Source organism: Loxodonta africana, chromosome 1, assembly GCF_030014295.1.
Source record: "Loxodonta africana isolate mLoxAfr1 chromosome 1, mLoxAfr1.hap2, whole genome shotgun sequence".
NCBI classification, from domain to species: domain Eukaryota; kingdom Metazoa; phylum Chordata; class Mammalia; order Proboscidea; family Elephantidae; genus Loxodonta; species Loxodonta africana.
In genome coordinates, this window is record NC_087342.1 from 171,697,402 (window position 1) to 171,714,567 (window position 17,166).

Here is a 17,166-nt window from a genome sequence, read left to right on the forward strand (position 1 = left end):
GGTCCAATGGTTAAGCACTCAGCTGCTAATCAAAAATTTGGCAGTTCATATATCGATGAATGCCACCTACATAAAGAAGAAAGAGCCAAAATCAGAGAACTGTCCCGACAACTTGAACAAATAGAAAGTGAGCAACAAAAGAATCCATCACGCACCAGAAGAAAACAAATGATAAAATAGAGAGCTGAACTAAATGAATTAGAGAACAGAAAAACAATTGAAAGAATTAACAAAGCCAAAAGCTGGTTCTTTGAAAAAATTAACAAAATTGATAAACCATTGGCCAGACTGACTAAAGAAATACAGGAAAGGAAACAAATAACCCAAATAAGAAATGAGATGGGCCACATCACAACAGACCCAACTGAAATTAAAAGAATCATATCAGATTATTACGAAAAATTGTACTCTAACAAATTTGCAAACCTAGAAGAAATGGATGAATTCCTAGAAAAACACTACCTACCTAAACTAACACAATCAGAAGTAGAACAACTAAATAGACCCATAACAAAAAAAGAGATTGAAAAGGTAATCAGAAAACTCCCAACAAAAAAAAGCCCTGGCCCGGACGGCTTCACTGCAGAGTTCTACCAAACTTTCAGAGAAGAGTTAACACCACTACTACTAAAGGTATTTCAAAGCATAGAAAATGATGGAATACTACCTAACTCACTCTATGAAGCCACCATATCCCTGATACCAAAACCAGGTAAAGATACCACAAAAAAAGAAAATTACAGACCTATATCCCTCATGAACATAGGTGCAAAAATCCTCAACAAAATTCTAGCCAATAGAATTCAACAATGTATCAAAAAAATAAGCCACCACGACCAAGTGGGATTTATACCAGGTATGTGTGTTTGTATGCAAGGTTGGTTTAATATTAGAAAAACCATTAATGTAATCCACCATGTAAATAAAAGACAAAAACCACATGATCTTATCAATTGATGCAGAAAACGCATTTGACAAAGTCCAATACCCATTTATGATAAAAACTCTCAGCAAAATAGGAATTAAAGGAAAATTCCTCAACCTAATAAAGGGCATCTATACGAAGCCAACAGCCAAGACTACCCTAAATGGAGAGAGCCTGAAAGCATTTCCCTTGAGAACGGGAACCAGACAAGGATGCCCTTTATCACTGCTCTTATTCCACATTCTGCTAGAGGTCCTAGCCAGAGCAATTAGGCTAGACAAAGAAATAAAGGGCATCCGGATTGGCAAGGAGGAAGTAAAATTATCTCTATTTGCAGATGACATGATCTTATACACAGAAAACCCTAAGGAATCCTCCAGAAAACTACTGAAACTAATAGAAGAGTTTGGCAGAGTCTCAGGTTATAAAATAAACATACAAAAATCACTTGGATTCCTCTACATCAACAAAAAGAACATCGAAGAGGAAATCACCAAATCAATACCATTCACAGTAGCCCCCAAGAAGATAAAATACTTAGGAATAAATCTTATCAAAGATGTAAAAGACCTATACAAAGAAAACTACAAAGTACTAGTGCAAGAAACTAAAAAGGACCTACGTAAGTGGAAAAACATACCTTGCTCATGGATAGGAAGACTTAACATAGTAAAAATGTCTATTCTACCAAAAGCCATCTATATATACAATGCACTTCCGATCCAAATTCCAATTACATTTTTTAAGGTGATGGAGAAACAAATCGTCAACTTCACATGGAAGGGAAAGAAGCCCCGGATAAGCAAAGCATTACTGAAAAAGAAGAAGAAAGTGGGAGGCCTCACTCTACCTGATTTTAGAACCTATTATACAGCCACAGTAATCAAAACAGCCTGCTACTGGTACAACAACAGGCACATAGACCAATGGAGCAGAATTGAGAACCCAGATATAAATCCATCCACATATGAGCAGCTGATATTTGACAAAGGCCCAGTGTCAGTTAATTGGGGAAAAGATAGTCTTTTTAACAAATGGTGCTGGCATAACTGGATATCCATTTGCAAAAAAATGAAACAGGACCCCTACCTCACACCATGCACAAAAACTAACTCCAAGTGGATCAAAGACCTAAACATAAAGACTAAAATGATAAAGATCATGGAAGAAAAAATAGGGACAACCTTAGGATCCCTAATACAAGGCATAAACAGAATACAAAACATTACCAAAAATGACGAAGAGGAACCAGATAACTGGGAGCTCCTAAAAATCAAACACCTATGCTCATCTAAAGACTTCACCAAAAGACTAAAAAGACCACCTACAGACTGGGAAAGAATTTTCAGCTATGACATCTCCGACCAGCACCTGATCTCTAAAATCTATATGATTCTGTTAAAATTCAACCACAAAAAGACAAACGACCCAATCAAAAAGTGGGCAAAAGATATGAACACGCACTTCACTAAAGAAGATATTCAGGCAGCTAACAGATATATGAGAAAATGCTCTCGATCATTAGCCATTAGAGAAATGCAAATTAAAACTACGATGAGATTCCATCTCACTCCAACAAGGCTGGCATTAATCCAAAAAACACAAAATAATAAATGTTGGAGAGGCTGCGCAGAGATTGGAACTCTTATACACTGCTGGTGGGAATGTAAAATGGTACAACCACTTTGGAAATCTATCTGGCGTTTTCTTAAAAAGTTAGAAATAGAACTACCATACAACCCAGAAATCCCACTCCTCGGAATATACCCTAGAGAAATAAGAGCCTTTACACGAACAGATATATGCACACCCATGTTTATTGCAGCTATTTTTTACAATAGCAAAAAGCTGGAAGCAACCAAGGTGTCCATCAACAGATGAATGGTTAAATAAATTATGGTATATTCACACAATGGAATACTACACATAGATAAAGAACAGTGAGGAATCTGTGAAACATTTCATAACATGGAGGAACCTGGAAGGTATTATACTGAGTGAAACGAGTCAGAGTCAAAAGGACAAATATTGTGTAAGACCACTATTATAAGATCTTGAGAAATAGTATAAACTGAGAAGAACACATTCTTTTGTGGTTACGAGAGGGGGGAGGGAGGGAGGGTGGGAGAGGGTTATTTACTGATTAGTTAGTAGATAAGAACTACTTTAGGTGAAGGGAAGGACAATACTCAATACACAGAAGGTCAGCTCAACTGGACTGGACCAAAGCAAAGAAGTTTCTGCAATAAACTGAATGCTTCCAAGGTCAGCGGAGCAAGGGCAGGGGTTTGGGGACTATGGCTTAAGGGGACTTCTAAGTCAACTGGCAAAACAATTCTATTATGAAAACATTCTGCATCCCACTTTGAAATGTGGCATCTGGGGTCTTAAATGTTAACAAGCGGCCATCTAAGATGCATCAATTGGTCTCAACCCACCTGGATCAAAGGAGAATGAAGAACACCAAGGTCACATGATAACTATGAGCCCAAGAGACAGAAAGGGCCACATGAACCAGAGACTTACATCATCCTGAGACCAGAAGAACTAGATGGTGCCCATCCACAACCGATGACTGCCCTGACAGGGAGCACAACAGAAAACCCCTGAGAGAGCGGGAGAGCAGTGGGATGCAGACCCCAAATTCTCATAAAAAGACCAGACTTAATGGTCTGACTGAGACTAGAGGAATCCCGGTGGTCATGGTCCCCAAACCTTCTGTTGGCCCAGGACAGGAACCATTCCCAAAGACAACTCATCAAACATGGAAGGGACTGGACAATGGGTTGGAGAGAGATGCTGATGAAGAGTGAGCTACTTGTATCAGGTGGACACTTGAGACTGTGTTGGCATCTCCAGTCTGGAGGGGAGATAGGAGGGTAGAGAGGGTTAGAAACTGGCAAAATTGTCACGAAAGGAGAGACTGGAAGGGCTGATTCATTAGGGGGAGAGTAAGTGGGAGTATGGAGTAAGATGTATATAAGCTTATATGTGACAGACTGACTTGATTTGTAAACTTTCACTTAAAGCACAATAAAAATTATTAAAAAAAAATATTGGGGTAGTTCAAACCCGCCCTGTGGCTCCACAGGAGAAAGATGTGCCAATCTTCTCCCTTAAAGATTACTGCCTAGAAAACTCTATGGGACAGTTTTACTCTGTCATATGAGGTCACTATGAGTAAGAATTGACTCAGCAGCTCACAACAAGAGGCAACCTGGAGCAGGTTAAACTCATTCAATCTCTGTTTTTCTGTCTGTGCAATGGAATGATACATTCCAGGCTCATCATGTGGCTACCTACAGCAATGCCTGCACTATTATGCTGCCTCAGTAAGTGTTAATAACTAAAAGCACACCCATGGAATAGTGAGATATTTTTTTTAAATACAGTATTTATGATTGGATCCACAATCTACACCCATGGAAGCAACAGTCAAGAAATCAAATGACATATTGCATTGGGCAAATCTGCTGCAAAAGACCTCCTTAAAGTATAAAAAAGCAAAGATGTCACCTTGAAGACTAAGATGCACCTTACCCAAGGATGGTGTTGTCAATCACCTCATATGCATGTGACAGCTAGACAATGAATAAGGAAGACTGAAGAACTGACTCCTTTGAATTATGGTGTTGGCTAAGAGTATTGAATGTATCTTGGGCTGCCAAAAGAAAGGGCAAATCTGTCTTGGAAGAAGTACAGCCAGAATGCTCCTTAGAAGCAAGGATGGTGAGACTTTGTCTCACATACTTTCGACATGTTATCAGGAGGGATGAGTCTCTGGAGAAGGACATCATGCTTGGTAAAGCAGAGGATCAGTAAAAGAGAGAAAGACCCTCAACGAGATGGATTGACACGGTGGCTGCAACAAGGGGCTCAAGCATAAAAACGATTGTGAGGAGGGTGTAGGACTGGGCAGCGTTTCATTCTGTTGCACATAGGGTCGCTATGAGTCAGAACCAACTCTACAACAATATATTTATGACAAAGCCTGTACATAATCTGAAGGAGATCGAGACAAATGATAGAAAATGTCTTCTCACTTAGCCTAAAGGTGTAGCTTTTAAAGGAAATTCACTAGCAAATACCTGCCCAGAATGTCAGAGGTACTCCAAAATTCTCACCACGATCTCTGAGAGGGCTGTGCATAGTGATCACGTAGGGAACTGGAAAAACAGCACCGTCTTTTTGCTGAGCCGTAACTCACCAGGTGTTGGGGAGATGTTGTTTTTGTTGTTGTCTGCTGTGGAGTTAATTCCAACTAATAGTGACCCTATATGACAGAGAACTGACCCATAAGGTTTTCTAGGCCGTAATCTTTAAAGGAGCAGATTTCCAGGATTTTCTCCTGAGGAGCTGCCAATGGGTTTAAACCACTGATCCTTCAGTTAACAGCCAAATACTTAACCATTGCACCAGAGAATAAAATGAGTGCAGGTTGGTATGCTCTAATCCACAGGTGCTCATCCATCCTGCTAACATTCCCTGCAGAGGGGCATTTTGGAAATGTGCTGGGGATGGTTTTATTTGGTACAATGTTGGGGGTGGGGCAAGCATTACTGGCACTTAGAGAGCAGAGACCATGAACGCACGGTGTCCTGCGATGCACCAGCAATCATGCACAGTGAATCATCATCTCGCCATATAGTCATGAAGGTGAAAATCCCACTTGTAATGATCTCAACACAGAACTAAGCTCATGTTACATATAGACACAATGTATTTTTACTCAGCTATAACATGTACTTTATTTCCCAGGAATGCATTTATTATGTAAATCAAGGAAGACTGTTCTGTATTTTGTTCAGAACTTTACCAAGAGTTGTTCCATTTTGGAAGTCTCTGGATGGCACAAACAGTTAAGTGCTCAACTAGGTGCTTAAAAACATAACCAGAGTTTGTTTGTTTATCATGCTTTAAGTTAAATTTTACAAATCAAGTCAGTCTCTCATACAAAAACTTACACACGCCTTGCTATGTACTCCTAGCTGTTTTCCCCCTAATGGGAAAGCACATTCTTCCTCTCCACCCTGTATTCCCCCTGTCCATTCAACCAGCTCCTGTCCCTCTTTGCCTTTTCATTTCACCTCCAGACAGGAGCTGCCCACATAACCTCATGTGTCTACTTGAGCCAAGAAGCTCACTCCTCACCAGAATCATTTTCTGTCTTATAGTCCAGTCCAATCCCTGTTTAAAGACTTAGCTTTGGGAATGGTTCCAGTCTTGGGCTAACAAAGGGTCTAGGACCATGACCTCTGGGGTCCTTCTAGTCTCAGTCAGGCCATTAATTCTGGTCGTTTTATGAGAATTTGAGGTCTGCATCCCACTGTTCTCCTGCTCCATCGGGGATTCTCTGTTGTGTTCCCTATCAGGGCAGTCAGTGGTGGTAGCCGGGGACCATCTAGTTCTTCCAGTCTCAGGCTGATGGAGTCTCTAGTTTATGTTGCTCTTTCTGTCTCTTGGGCTCATCTTTACCATATGTCTTTGGTGTTCTTCTTTCTCCTTTGTTCCAGGTGGGTTGAGGCCAATTGATGGACCTTAGATGGCCACTTGCTAACGTTTAAGACCCCAGACACCCCTCACTAAAGTGGGATGCAGAACATTTTTTAATACGTTTTGTTATGCCAGTTGACCTAGGTGTCTCCTGAAACCATGGTCCTCAAACCCCTATCCCTGCTACTCTGGCCTTCGAAACATTCAACAACCAGAGTTGTTTTTTTTTAAGGCTGGTGGTTCAAACCCACCCAAAGGCACCTCAGAAGGTAGGCCTGGCAATCTGCTTCCAAAAGGACACAGCCTTGAAAACCCTATGGAGCAGTTCTGCTCTGAAATACATAGGGTTGCCATGAGTTGGAATCAACTCTACGGCAAATGGTTGGTTGGTTCACCGTTTCGGAAAATCTTGTCACCAGAGACTGGACCAGCTTGTGGCAACTGTGTCACTAATACCACTCACCTATTTCAGTCTGCACTGGAGGGATAGCCCACACGGAGCTTCTGGGAGTAGGTGTCACCCCCTCACCACTTCATTATGTCTTCCAGGGTGAGTGTAATGGCACCAGAAGTAATTGTAAATGACTTTACCCTCATTCCTCTTTACATTTCAATTTTGACATCATATTGATTTTTTTCTGAAATTATGGGTGTAGGTGGGGTTATATTATCTGGGAATTTCACTTCGGGATTGTAAACAGGGTATTAAAAAATATGTGTAATAAAAATGGAGGCTGTGTCTGACAAGACTGAGAACCCACTGCTTTAAGAGAAGTTTGCTGTGGATCAAAAATGCCTTTCCAAGTGGAAACACCAGGGAATCATTTCCTTTCTGGAACCTGCTAGACCTGGGAACAGCCCAGCCAGGCAGAGCAGGAGCAGCTGGCTCTGAGGCATAAAAGGACTCTTTCTCTTCAGCCATCACGGGTGAAAAGACACAAACGTCCAAAGCTGCTTTTCAGAACTAGAGAAGAAAAGGCCCAGGGGACTTCATATGGCCATGTAGCTTTGGGCAAGTTGTTTAACATAAGCCTCAGTTTGCCCATCTGGAAATGGAGATGAAAATAGCTCCTCCTACATGACTTCCTGTGTGGATTAAATAAGGTAATTAAATAAAAGGTTTAGTGCTTCCCTCAGCATCTAGCCCATGATGCTCAATAACTGCATATGTATTTATTTCCATCTATCTAGAACTTTACAGTTTATGAAACCCTTTTCCATATACAAGCAGTCCCCAGGTTATGAACAAGATCAGTTCAGAAGTGAGGCTTTAAGTCAAATTTGTAGGTAAGTCAGAAAAGGAACATAGGGTTCTTCTTTAACCTTACTTTAGTGCAAGAAAGGAAACCCTGGTGGAGTAGATTAGGTGATATGGCTGCTAATCAAAGGGTCGGCAGTTTGAATCTGCTAGGTGCTTCTTGGAAACTCTACGGGGCAGTTCTACTCTGTCCTATAGGGTTGCTATGAGTCGGAATTGACTCGAAGGCACTGGGTTTGGTTTTTGGCCTTTTTTTAGTGCAAGAAAAAGCTCGAGGCCTTTTCAATGATTTAAAGGCTGTATGTGCAGCAAGCGAAGGGGATTGTGATGAAGAATTTGTTGCAAGTAGGGGCTGATACAATTGTTTCAAAGTCAGCACACATTTACGTAACACTGAAGGGCACGAATGATTTGTCCATAAGTCAGACATTCGTAACTGCTTGTGCTGTCAACTTTCAGCCACTCAGCAGTCCCGTGGGGACTGATAAAGAATACCATCCCCATGTATTGCTGAGGACAGCAAGGCTCAGAGATGCCACGCTACTTGCCCAGGCCCACTGCGTTAGCTATTAAACTGGCTTTTCCAACCCCAAATCCATCCTGCTCCATTTGGATTTATTCTGTGTGACTCTGAGGACAAAAGTAGGCACTCAGAAGAGGAGGGAGTTACTGGAGGAGGAAATTAGAGGAAGAGGTGTTCTCTGAAGCCCTAGCTAGCAAGATGGGCTTCCTAGCAATGGACACGCAGCCTCCTGAAGGTAGGGACCTGCTCTCAGCGACACCAGGGAAGAATGTGAGGCTCGGGGAGGGAGACCTCCAAAACCCATGCACTGTAAAACCTGGGATTCTCTTAGAGACCACTTCTCAGAGGGTAGTTTTGTGCTTCTAGCTCTTTCCTTCAAATGTCAGATGTGTATCCCGCAAGCTCACTATTTTGATTATTATTATTGTATCTTTAACTTCCAACTTCCACAGAGGAATAGGCTCACTGGAAAATGGTCTGGGATTTAAGTGGACCCAGTATAAATTCTCCTTATTCTGTCCCAAGTCTCTGTTCTCAGGGATGAGAGAGAAACTCCTCTGGAAACCGATCATCAAGCTACAAAGTACACAGCAGAATACAGGAAATCTCGGCCAAAGGGTAGCCTGGATTTCCTTAAATTATCCAGAAAGCCACATAAATCACACTGTTCAGTGTTAGACATCTACAGGGACCAGTGGTGTCTTTGGTCCTACGGAATTTCTTTTCTAAAGGCATGAAAATATCAAATATACTTATAAAAACAACGACCTAACCTGTGACTAGAAATATATACCAAAAAAAAAAAAAAAAGTGATCGTACTTCCAGTTAATTCCACACTACCTTGGTCTCATAATAATTACAAAGAAATCAATTTCTCAGCACTTGACCTGAGCAGGATTTGGGCTGCTTCCAGGGAAACAAGTATGAGACAAATTTTTCTGAATGTACTTTCTCTTCATTTTGCTTTCAGAGCATTTTAGTTGTTTTACTCTTTACTGGGTTCATGCCAAATGACTTCTAACTAAAAACGAAGGCAATAGATAGAAGACCAGTATTCTATACCATCACTTTATCAATGCCCACTCATTCTCACGCACCAAATAGTCAGTTGCTCTTGAATCAACTCCAACTCCTGGTGACCTCACGTGTGTCAGAGTAGAACTGTGCTCCACACTGTTTCCAGTGGCTGATGTTTTGGAACCTCCAGCCTTTCTGTTAGACTACATTCTCAGACACAGCACACCCGAAATGGAGTTTTTTTTAACTTCATTTCCCTGCAGAGAGTTTATACTCATCCAGTCTCATTAAGGCAATGCACAGTTGTACAGCTTCTCACTCCAGGACCAATTAACCATTTCCCTGTCAGGGACCAACAAAACCCTACCAGACAGCTCATCCTCAATATTTATGTTAAATATCTAACATTAATTATGTTACAAACAAAACACTGACAACAAACAGCTAATTTTTCACACTGCAGGTGGTGATCTCAAGCGTTAGGACCAGTTTTTTCCTCACTGTTTCTATGCTTCATTCGTAATTTGTACATTGAAATTTAAAGCTATCTACAGCTTTCCACCTGAAGCATTTTTGTAAATGAGGTAAAAAAGAGATATAATCAAATGTGCTTGAGCATCTTTTGATATCTGAAAGGGGGAATTCCCACTGCAAGGGGGAACATACAGACGGCTATTGGATTGACCCCTGAATCTCACAGCAAACTCCCCAGCACAGTTGACAATAGCTATAGCATGGACCACACCTTGCCAGAATCTAACCAATGACTATAGGTTTCTTAAGACTAAAAAATGACAGAAATCTATTCCCACAGAGGAGTTCCTTGTTGTTGTTGTCATCAAGTGGATTTGAACTCATGGCAACCCCACATGTGCAGAATAGAACTGCTTCATCGGGTTTTCAAGGCTGTGACCTTTCAGAAGTGGATTGCCAGGCCTGTCTTCTGAGGTGCCTCTGGGTGGATTCTAACCACCAACCTTTGGGCTAATAGGCAAGTGCTTAACAACTGTTTGCACCACAGCATTTTTGAGTTATTATCTTTGGGTCAGACAGCATGACTTAGTAACTAATTGTTTGATAAGGCTTTGACATCACCATAATTTCCCGACAGTGAGGGCACGAAATCCTAAAGGACTGTAAAGGAAAGAGGTCATCCCTCTTTTTTGGAAGGCCACAAAGAAGAAGGATGATTCCCTTCATCCTGCAATAGGTCAGAAATTGTTAGACCCAAACGAATTATTTGTTACATGACTTCCATGAATGCCCCGGGGGTGGCTTTTGCCTTGTGTTTTTCTCTTCAACTCTTCTTGTCCTCATTTGCCAAGGCCGTGGTTGCCTGTCAAAACAGGATAAAATCCAGAGGCCAGCACCAGGCAGGCTCTAAGACTGCTTCCAAGGCAGAATCTCAGACACAGCCCCTGGGAGTGTTAACACTCTTTGGTGAGAGGACTTGGAGCCTGGCTCCAGGCACCAGAGAGACAAACACACTCCTTAGTGTTCAACCCTGGTTTTCTCAACAGAGTGAGGATGTGCTGGGATGACTTGTGGACAAAAGGGGAACGGAAAAGAGAAAATCTGTCCTTCAACCCAAAAGAAAAGGACTCGTAGGTCTATAAGCTGAGAGCCGTATGCTACTGTTAGCTGTTACCGAATCCTTTCTGAACTGCCTCAGGGCACATAGGAGGGGATGCGATGGTCAAGTCCTCTCCGGAAGGAATAGGCTCCTTCCTCGAGGTTTTATCCCAGTACTTCTTTGTTCAAGGAGCCCTGGTGGCACAATGGTTAAATGCTCAGCTGTTAGCCAAAAGGTTGGCAGTTCGAGTCCACTCAGCATCTCCAAAGGAGAAGGGCTGGCAATCTGCTCCTGTAAAGATTAAATCCTAGAAAACCCTATGGGGCAGTTCTACTTTGTCATATGAGGTCACTATGAGTCAGAATTGACTTGACGGCACCTAACAACAACAACCTCTTTGTTCAGTGCCATTTCCTGTTGGCACTGAACTTGGACCCAACCAGAGTAATTCTTTGCCCTGCCCAGCTCAGTATTTGTCCCCAAGTTTAGTACTTGGGGCTGCATATTTCTTTGGGATTACTTTCAAGCCATGTGTTTCTGTTTTGAAAGAATTAGGGCTTTTGCTCTATCAGCACAGAGAGAAAAGGGCAAAGGCTTTTGTTACCAAACATTCATCTCCCAGAAGTTGAGTCACCATCATGGTGCTAATGGGACAATGTCACCATCTCTGAAAGTACAGCATTGACACTCTTTTCCTTTCGCACATTAATTTTCTCACAATGGCCAACTTCACTCCTCTGCTTCTGCACTGTGTGCCTTATGGAGAAAGTAAGCCCCCTACTCCTCAGCCCAGCCCCTTCCTGAAAGGGCTGACACAACCTCCCTGCAGGAATGCACAATCATTCCTGAGAATCAGTGAAGGTGCCGCCAAGTTCCATTCACCTAATCAATGAAAAATTCAGCAACAGATATTGGTGCTGATTGCACCACATGGTTAATGGAATTCATGTCACTGAATTGCACATGGGAAAAAATGTTACGCTGGCAAAAGTTTAGATAGATATGTGTGTATACATATATTTACAACAGTAAAAAAATACAAATGAATAAATGCAGCTGCCAGAACACAAATGCACATTTGCCTCTCCACAAATAAAAAACTAAGTAGAATGTGCCTCAATTGGTGGGAACGTGGAGAGGATGTATATGATCTCGCATCGCTGTTTCTCTGTAAGACACGGCTGCTACAAACAGTAACAGTAATCCCAGGGAAGTCTGCAGTGCGGATCTCAGAACTATTCCCATTGCTACAGGGTATCAAATGGATTCAGTGGAAGGACTTTTCAGCTTAGTACTAAGTGAGAACTGCCACTGGGTAATAAATTCCTTTCTGTCCTAAAATAGTAGTCCAAGAAGTAATCATTCCAAGAAGCAAGAGGTGTTTTATCTCCTCGGTGGTGGCAAACCGCCTGTCCTGATTGCAAAGCGCTGATTTATTCCAGAATGCACAAAGCCTGCTTGCTGCCTGTCTCGGTCCCTCCAGCCTGAAGGCAGGGGTGTTCTCACCCATGTCAGGTCTGCCAGGTTAGCCCAGCAGGAAGTCTTGTCACGAGTATCACGTCCTGGCTGGGGCTCTTGGCTGAGAGAAGCAGGAGCCCAGCAAGGCTAACTTTGGAAGAATTCAGAGGGGAGAGAGAGAGGTTTGACTTCAGAATGGGTGATTTGCACCCGTCACCAATAGCCTTCCAGCTGTTATGGCTAAACAGCAGCATCTCTAATGAGGATGCCCCGAGTGCTGCCCACTAGTGACACTGAGGTGTGTGTGTGGTGTGTGTGCGTGTGTCCAAGCAGGGTCGTGTGGACCAGCCTGCTCTGACGTGCCAAATGCCTCCGTGCCTCTTCGGACATTAATGTGGTCGGCATTTCCAAAATGGCCCTTGTGCCCACAGCTTCTCTCCTTCAAGTCTCTCGATCTAAATCTCTGCATCTGACAAATCATGGTGAGAGTCTGCAGAATTATTAAGGAACGAACCCTTGCCCAAACTGAAACTGAAATAAATGCAACAATGAAAAACATTTAGAACCCAGTGGGCTCACAGCCAAAGCGCTCCAACTTGGTACGGGTATACCAACGAATGCAGGAATCGCCCCGGCGGTTATAGCAGGTACTCTAGCAGAGATTTACAGCACAGCTGAGAGCGTGCCACTCTTGCAAATGCAGAGGCTTTGGAGGAAAAGGTAGAAAAGGAAAAGGAGACAGAAAGCAATAGATTCAAATGCAATCCAAACAGTTCAAGCCACTCTTTAGAGCTCAGAAATTTCAGTATGATTTGGGTGATGGTAATGGTCTTCCAATCACACTGGAAAATTCACAATAGATGTTTGAATTAAAATCCAGCAGGTTTGCCAAAAGGCCAATTGTTTAAAAATGGCAGTGTTCCAGAGAACTTCCTCTGCTGCATACTGCCCGGGTCGGAGAGAATTGTTAATTCCAGAGAAAGTTAATTATCACCTTATTGATAAAGGGGTAATTTTTAAAGCTCATAGTGTAGCTTTTGTGACTCATTAATTAAAATTTAGAGTAATTTACTAGACGCATGGGTGGCTTCTATTACATTTGATTTTTCTCCCAGAGGCAGTTTTGAATCCCCCTCGTCTCTCCTCATTTGTCTGCCTTGGAAGGCGAAAGAAACATAAAAAACGTATAAATCTCCAACTAGCCTTTTGGGAGATGGCAAGATTAAGGTGTAAAATGTCCAAAGAGGCACTTAAATGAATCTCCCTCCTAGAAATGTCGAATTTGCTCACCCAAAGAAAGAAGCCTATGTGCTCACACCAGCGGGGGGGCTGCTTTCGCAAACTCCATCTCTGAAATATTAGAGCAAATGTTGTGCTCTGTAATAATTAACCTGGAGGAGAGCCCTTCCACTTATCCTTTCCCTTCTCTCCCACCCCTTCTCCAAATAAAAGCTGAAGTCTGTGGGAGGCAAGCCAGACAGAACGACACTGGAGGTGCTTGGAATTCTAAAGCCTGGGTGAGGGACACAGGCCCCTTCCCTATTTTCTTCAGAGTGTGTGGGCTGTGCTGAGCACACCTGGGGTACCAGAGTTGGTGTGATGCTGAGGGACACAGACATGGGGAGGAAAAATGTCCTGCTGAGCTCTAACAAGGCTCCTGGGAGTGAGGTCTGAGCTTCAGCCCCCACCTCTGCCGACCAAATATTCTCCCTAAGGTACGTCTTAAGGCATGACTGTGTACCTGTGTGATGCGTGCGAAGTAGACTCTGCACACATAAAGTTGTAAACCTATCTACAAAAACCTGTAAAATTAAACTCCCCAGATTTATGTAAAAGTTATTCCTCCATGAGTGTTTCTTGTTTGGATTCAAGGGAGCTTCAGTTATGATTCCCTGAAGTTAAGTATTCGAGGTCCAAAACTGAGATTAAAAAAATAAATAAAAGTCATCATATGATGAGACATTTAACTCAATCTGTTTATGCTTTTCCCCAACATTTAAAGTTCTTTCAGTTAAAAAAAAAAATTTTTTTTTTTAATTATATCGTTGTGCTTTGGGTATGGTTTGAATTTTTCTATTAAGTAAATATTACTTAACATAAACAAAAGACTCAGTACTTTTTAAAAATTTTCCATGTAAAATCGTTCTTAGAATATCTGGGTTTAGCTTGCTAGCAGCTGGTCTGCTCGCCTTACCTGCTGCTGAAGGAGCGAGCCATGCCATGCGACCACAGCCCCCAGAAACCAAGAACCAGAAAGTGAAACTCTTTCTGCTGGTTTCATTCTCCTCTAAAATACACCACCAAAAGCAAATGAAAAGCAATTTACTCTAGTTTCTATTATTGTTTTCTTTCCTTTTCTTTTTTTTTATCATTCATTTACTTGTGTGTGTGTGTGTGTGTGTGTGTGTGTGTGTGGCAGAGGGAAGAAATTTAAACATCGTAAACAAAAGAGTTGTTTGTTCTTTTTGTAGAAATTGTGCTGTTATTGCAATGCCAAAAATCAAGGAGACTGATAAATTTACCAAATATTATAAAGTTGAAAGAAAACAGATTCATATTTTTAAGAATGTTTGTCAAAAACTTGTTTAAAGCCACCAAACAACTTCCTTAAAATTGAAGGTCCTACATTAACATTTTATGTGAGTTTAGTCGGTCACTACTGCTTTCCTCGGTCATCTGCACGGAGCTGCTGTTGCTCAAATGCCCCGTTCATTTTTCAGACTAATTCTACCACACAGCACAAAAAAATACTCCCACACAAATAATATACCCTCCTTCGGTCATGTACAACACTCTGAATTCTTTTGTAGTTGTTTTTACCCTTTTACTCCAAATATTCTTTTTTATTAAAAAAAAAAAGGTCTTGAGAAAAAAAGCAACTATGTCCCTCACTCTTCAGAAACGATCCCTGTGATTGAAAAGGAGGAAAAACACAAGGGTACACAACAAACTTCTCTGTCCTATTCAATTAGTATTGTTTCTGACGAAACTGGATCATTTTATCAAGTACCATAGCACCTTAGACCAACCAAGCAGCCACTGTCTCGGATAGTTCCTGATTGTCTAACTAGCCCTCTTGAACCTCTTCATTAACTCTAGGAGACCGGACAATAAACCACATCCCCTTTACTATCACAAATAGCAGAAAGAACTTTGACTTAAGTGAATCAACGATCAGTAAAAGCACTTACAGGGTAGCCTTCACCCTCATGCGTGGGTCCTGTCCCACCCAGAGCAAATGAGAGAGAACATCTGACGAAGCTGAGAAGAGGACAGAGAAACTGATTGTAGTTCCACAGCACTCCACCTGGGAAGGAGGTGGCTCTGTACTTGAACTTTGGAAAACTGCTCCTGACACTCCACAGTCACCTGTTTTTTCCCCAAAACGACCCCAAACCAGCCACTAGCAATAAATAGTATGCTTATCTATGCCTGGTAAATCAGGGGGAAAAAAAAAAGCACAAAGACACGTAGAATACTCCATATAAATTCCAAATTCTATAAAAAACCACTTATGCATGTTCACAACCCATCAATTACAATAAACAAATTTTAGGTAAATATTTTTATCCCAAGACATACTATAATTTTTTTTTTAATTAAAAAGCAAAGCGAAATCACAGTGCAAAAAAAAAAAAAGCTAACCAGTTCTTTGAGTTGACATTTAGAAAAAAATTATCTTTCTACATATTTAAATGCATAGTTAAAGACCAATGACTGGTCTATACCCCACATTTATAGACCATATACTTCTATGCTGCACCTTCGCCTCTGAGAGCTGGTTAAGAAATTAGAAGTATTTTGAGTAGCAGGGACTAAAGTTTACCTGCTGGGCTCATGCTTCTAGTGCAGGACACTTGCGAATTGCCACAGAGGTAGGCATGCAACCCAGGAAAAACTAAAGCAGGTAAGCTGTCACACTGACAGACAAGAAGGATTCCGTGTCAGAGACACACCCCTCCAATTGTGCATGTCCCTTACCTACAGCGTGTTGACCAGAGCCCTGGTCAGGTTCTTTACCGGGCCAGGAATGTTAGCTCAGAAGACAGATGACTTCCTGCACATGCAAACCGAGTATTGCAAAACCTGTCTTCCACTCGTGTGCGAGTCGCTCACAGTTAGTCTCCAGCAGCCCTGCTCTCCGGCTGCAAACATCTCATTAGACTAATGCATTCAGCACAGGCAGAAAACTCGATTTACCATAGCTACAGCAATGAATTTCCATTACGATGACAGCTTCAACCACATCATGTCCGGAAAACCAGCCAACCACTGGCTTTTAAAGAACACACACATTTTACATGCAGAAAATGAGGTGTGTGTGTGTGTATGTTTCACGTTTCCTTCCTCTTAGCAGCCCAACTAAGAGAAATGTGCAGTGCAGCTTTTCGTCGACATGAGCAGCAAGGTCATGACACTTGTGCTTCTTTGGTAGTTGCGTCCTAGTAATAACCTGAATTATGTCACAGTTGTCAGAATGGGTGTTGCCAACATTTCGGTTTTCATTACCCCTCCTCTGTTGCCATAGAAACCAGACTGTAACATCATCTCTTTGTCCCAGCCCTTGCAGGAGTGTGGGCCAGCACGAGGCTTATAAGACACTGGTTATCTGAAGGAGCGAGTGTTTGACATTGGACAAATAGAACAAAAAGAAATATTCTAATGACATGGTTTCTTCAGGACAGACCGTGTGTTTGCCAGAGGAGTGTGTCTACACATGTGAATACATCGCAGCCGTACATATTAACTCTGCAGCTGCATATGACATGTGTGTACAATCCATTTAAACTGGGCCCTGAATTGGACTCTAGAGATGTGTGTAAGTACACACGCGTGTCTGTGCTTGTGAACACGCTTGGGGCCTGCATGGATAGGATGGTCCTCACACAGGGAAGGGGCCACGATTCATTCTTCATGC

The 17,166-nt window shown here is 42.0% G+C and overlaps 1 protein-coding gene across 11 annotated transcripts in view; it reads right to left on the minus strand.

The window, feature by feature from the left end:
• The window catches only part of SCML4 (Scm polycomb group protein like 4), a 153,970-nt gene extending 137,461 nt beyond the window's left edge, over positions 1-16,509 (minus strand). For 2 of the 11 annotated variants that reach the window (XM_023543060.2, XM_064289478.1), the window contains exon 1: positions 16,230-16,495. The gene's annotated coding sequence lies outside the window, so the exon portion shown is untranslated. Of the gene's footprint in view, positions 1-15,439; positions 15,510-16,229 lie in introns of all 11 variants that reach the window. The other 9 variants (XM_023543069.2, XM_064289486.1, XM_023543071.2 and 6 more) reach the window with 8 other exon arrangements.
• Positions 16,510-17,166: the final 657 nt, after the last annotated feature.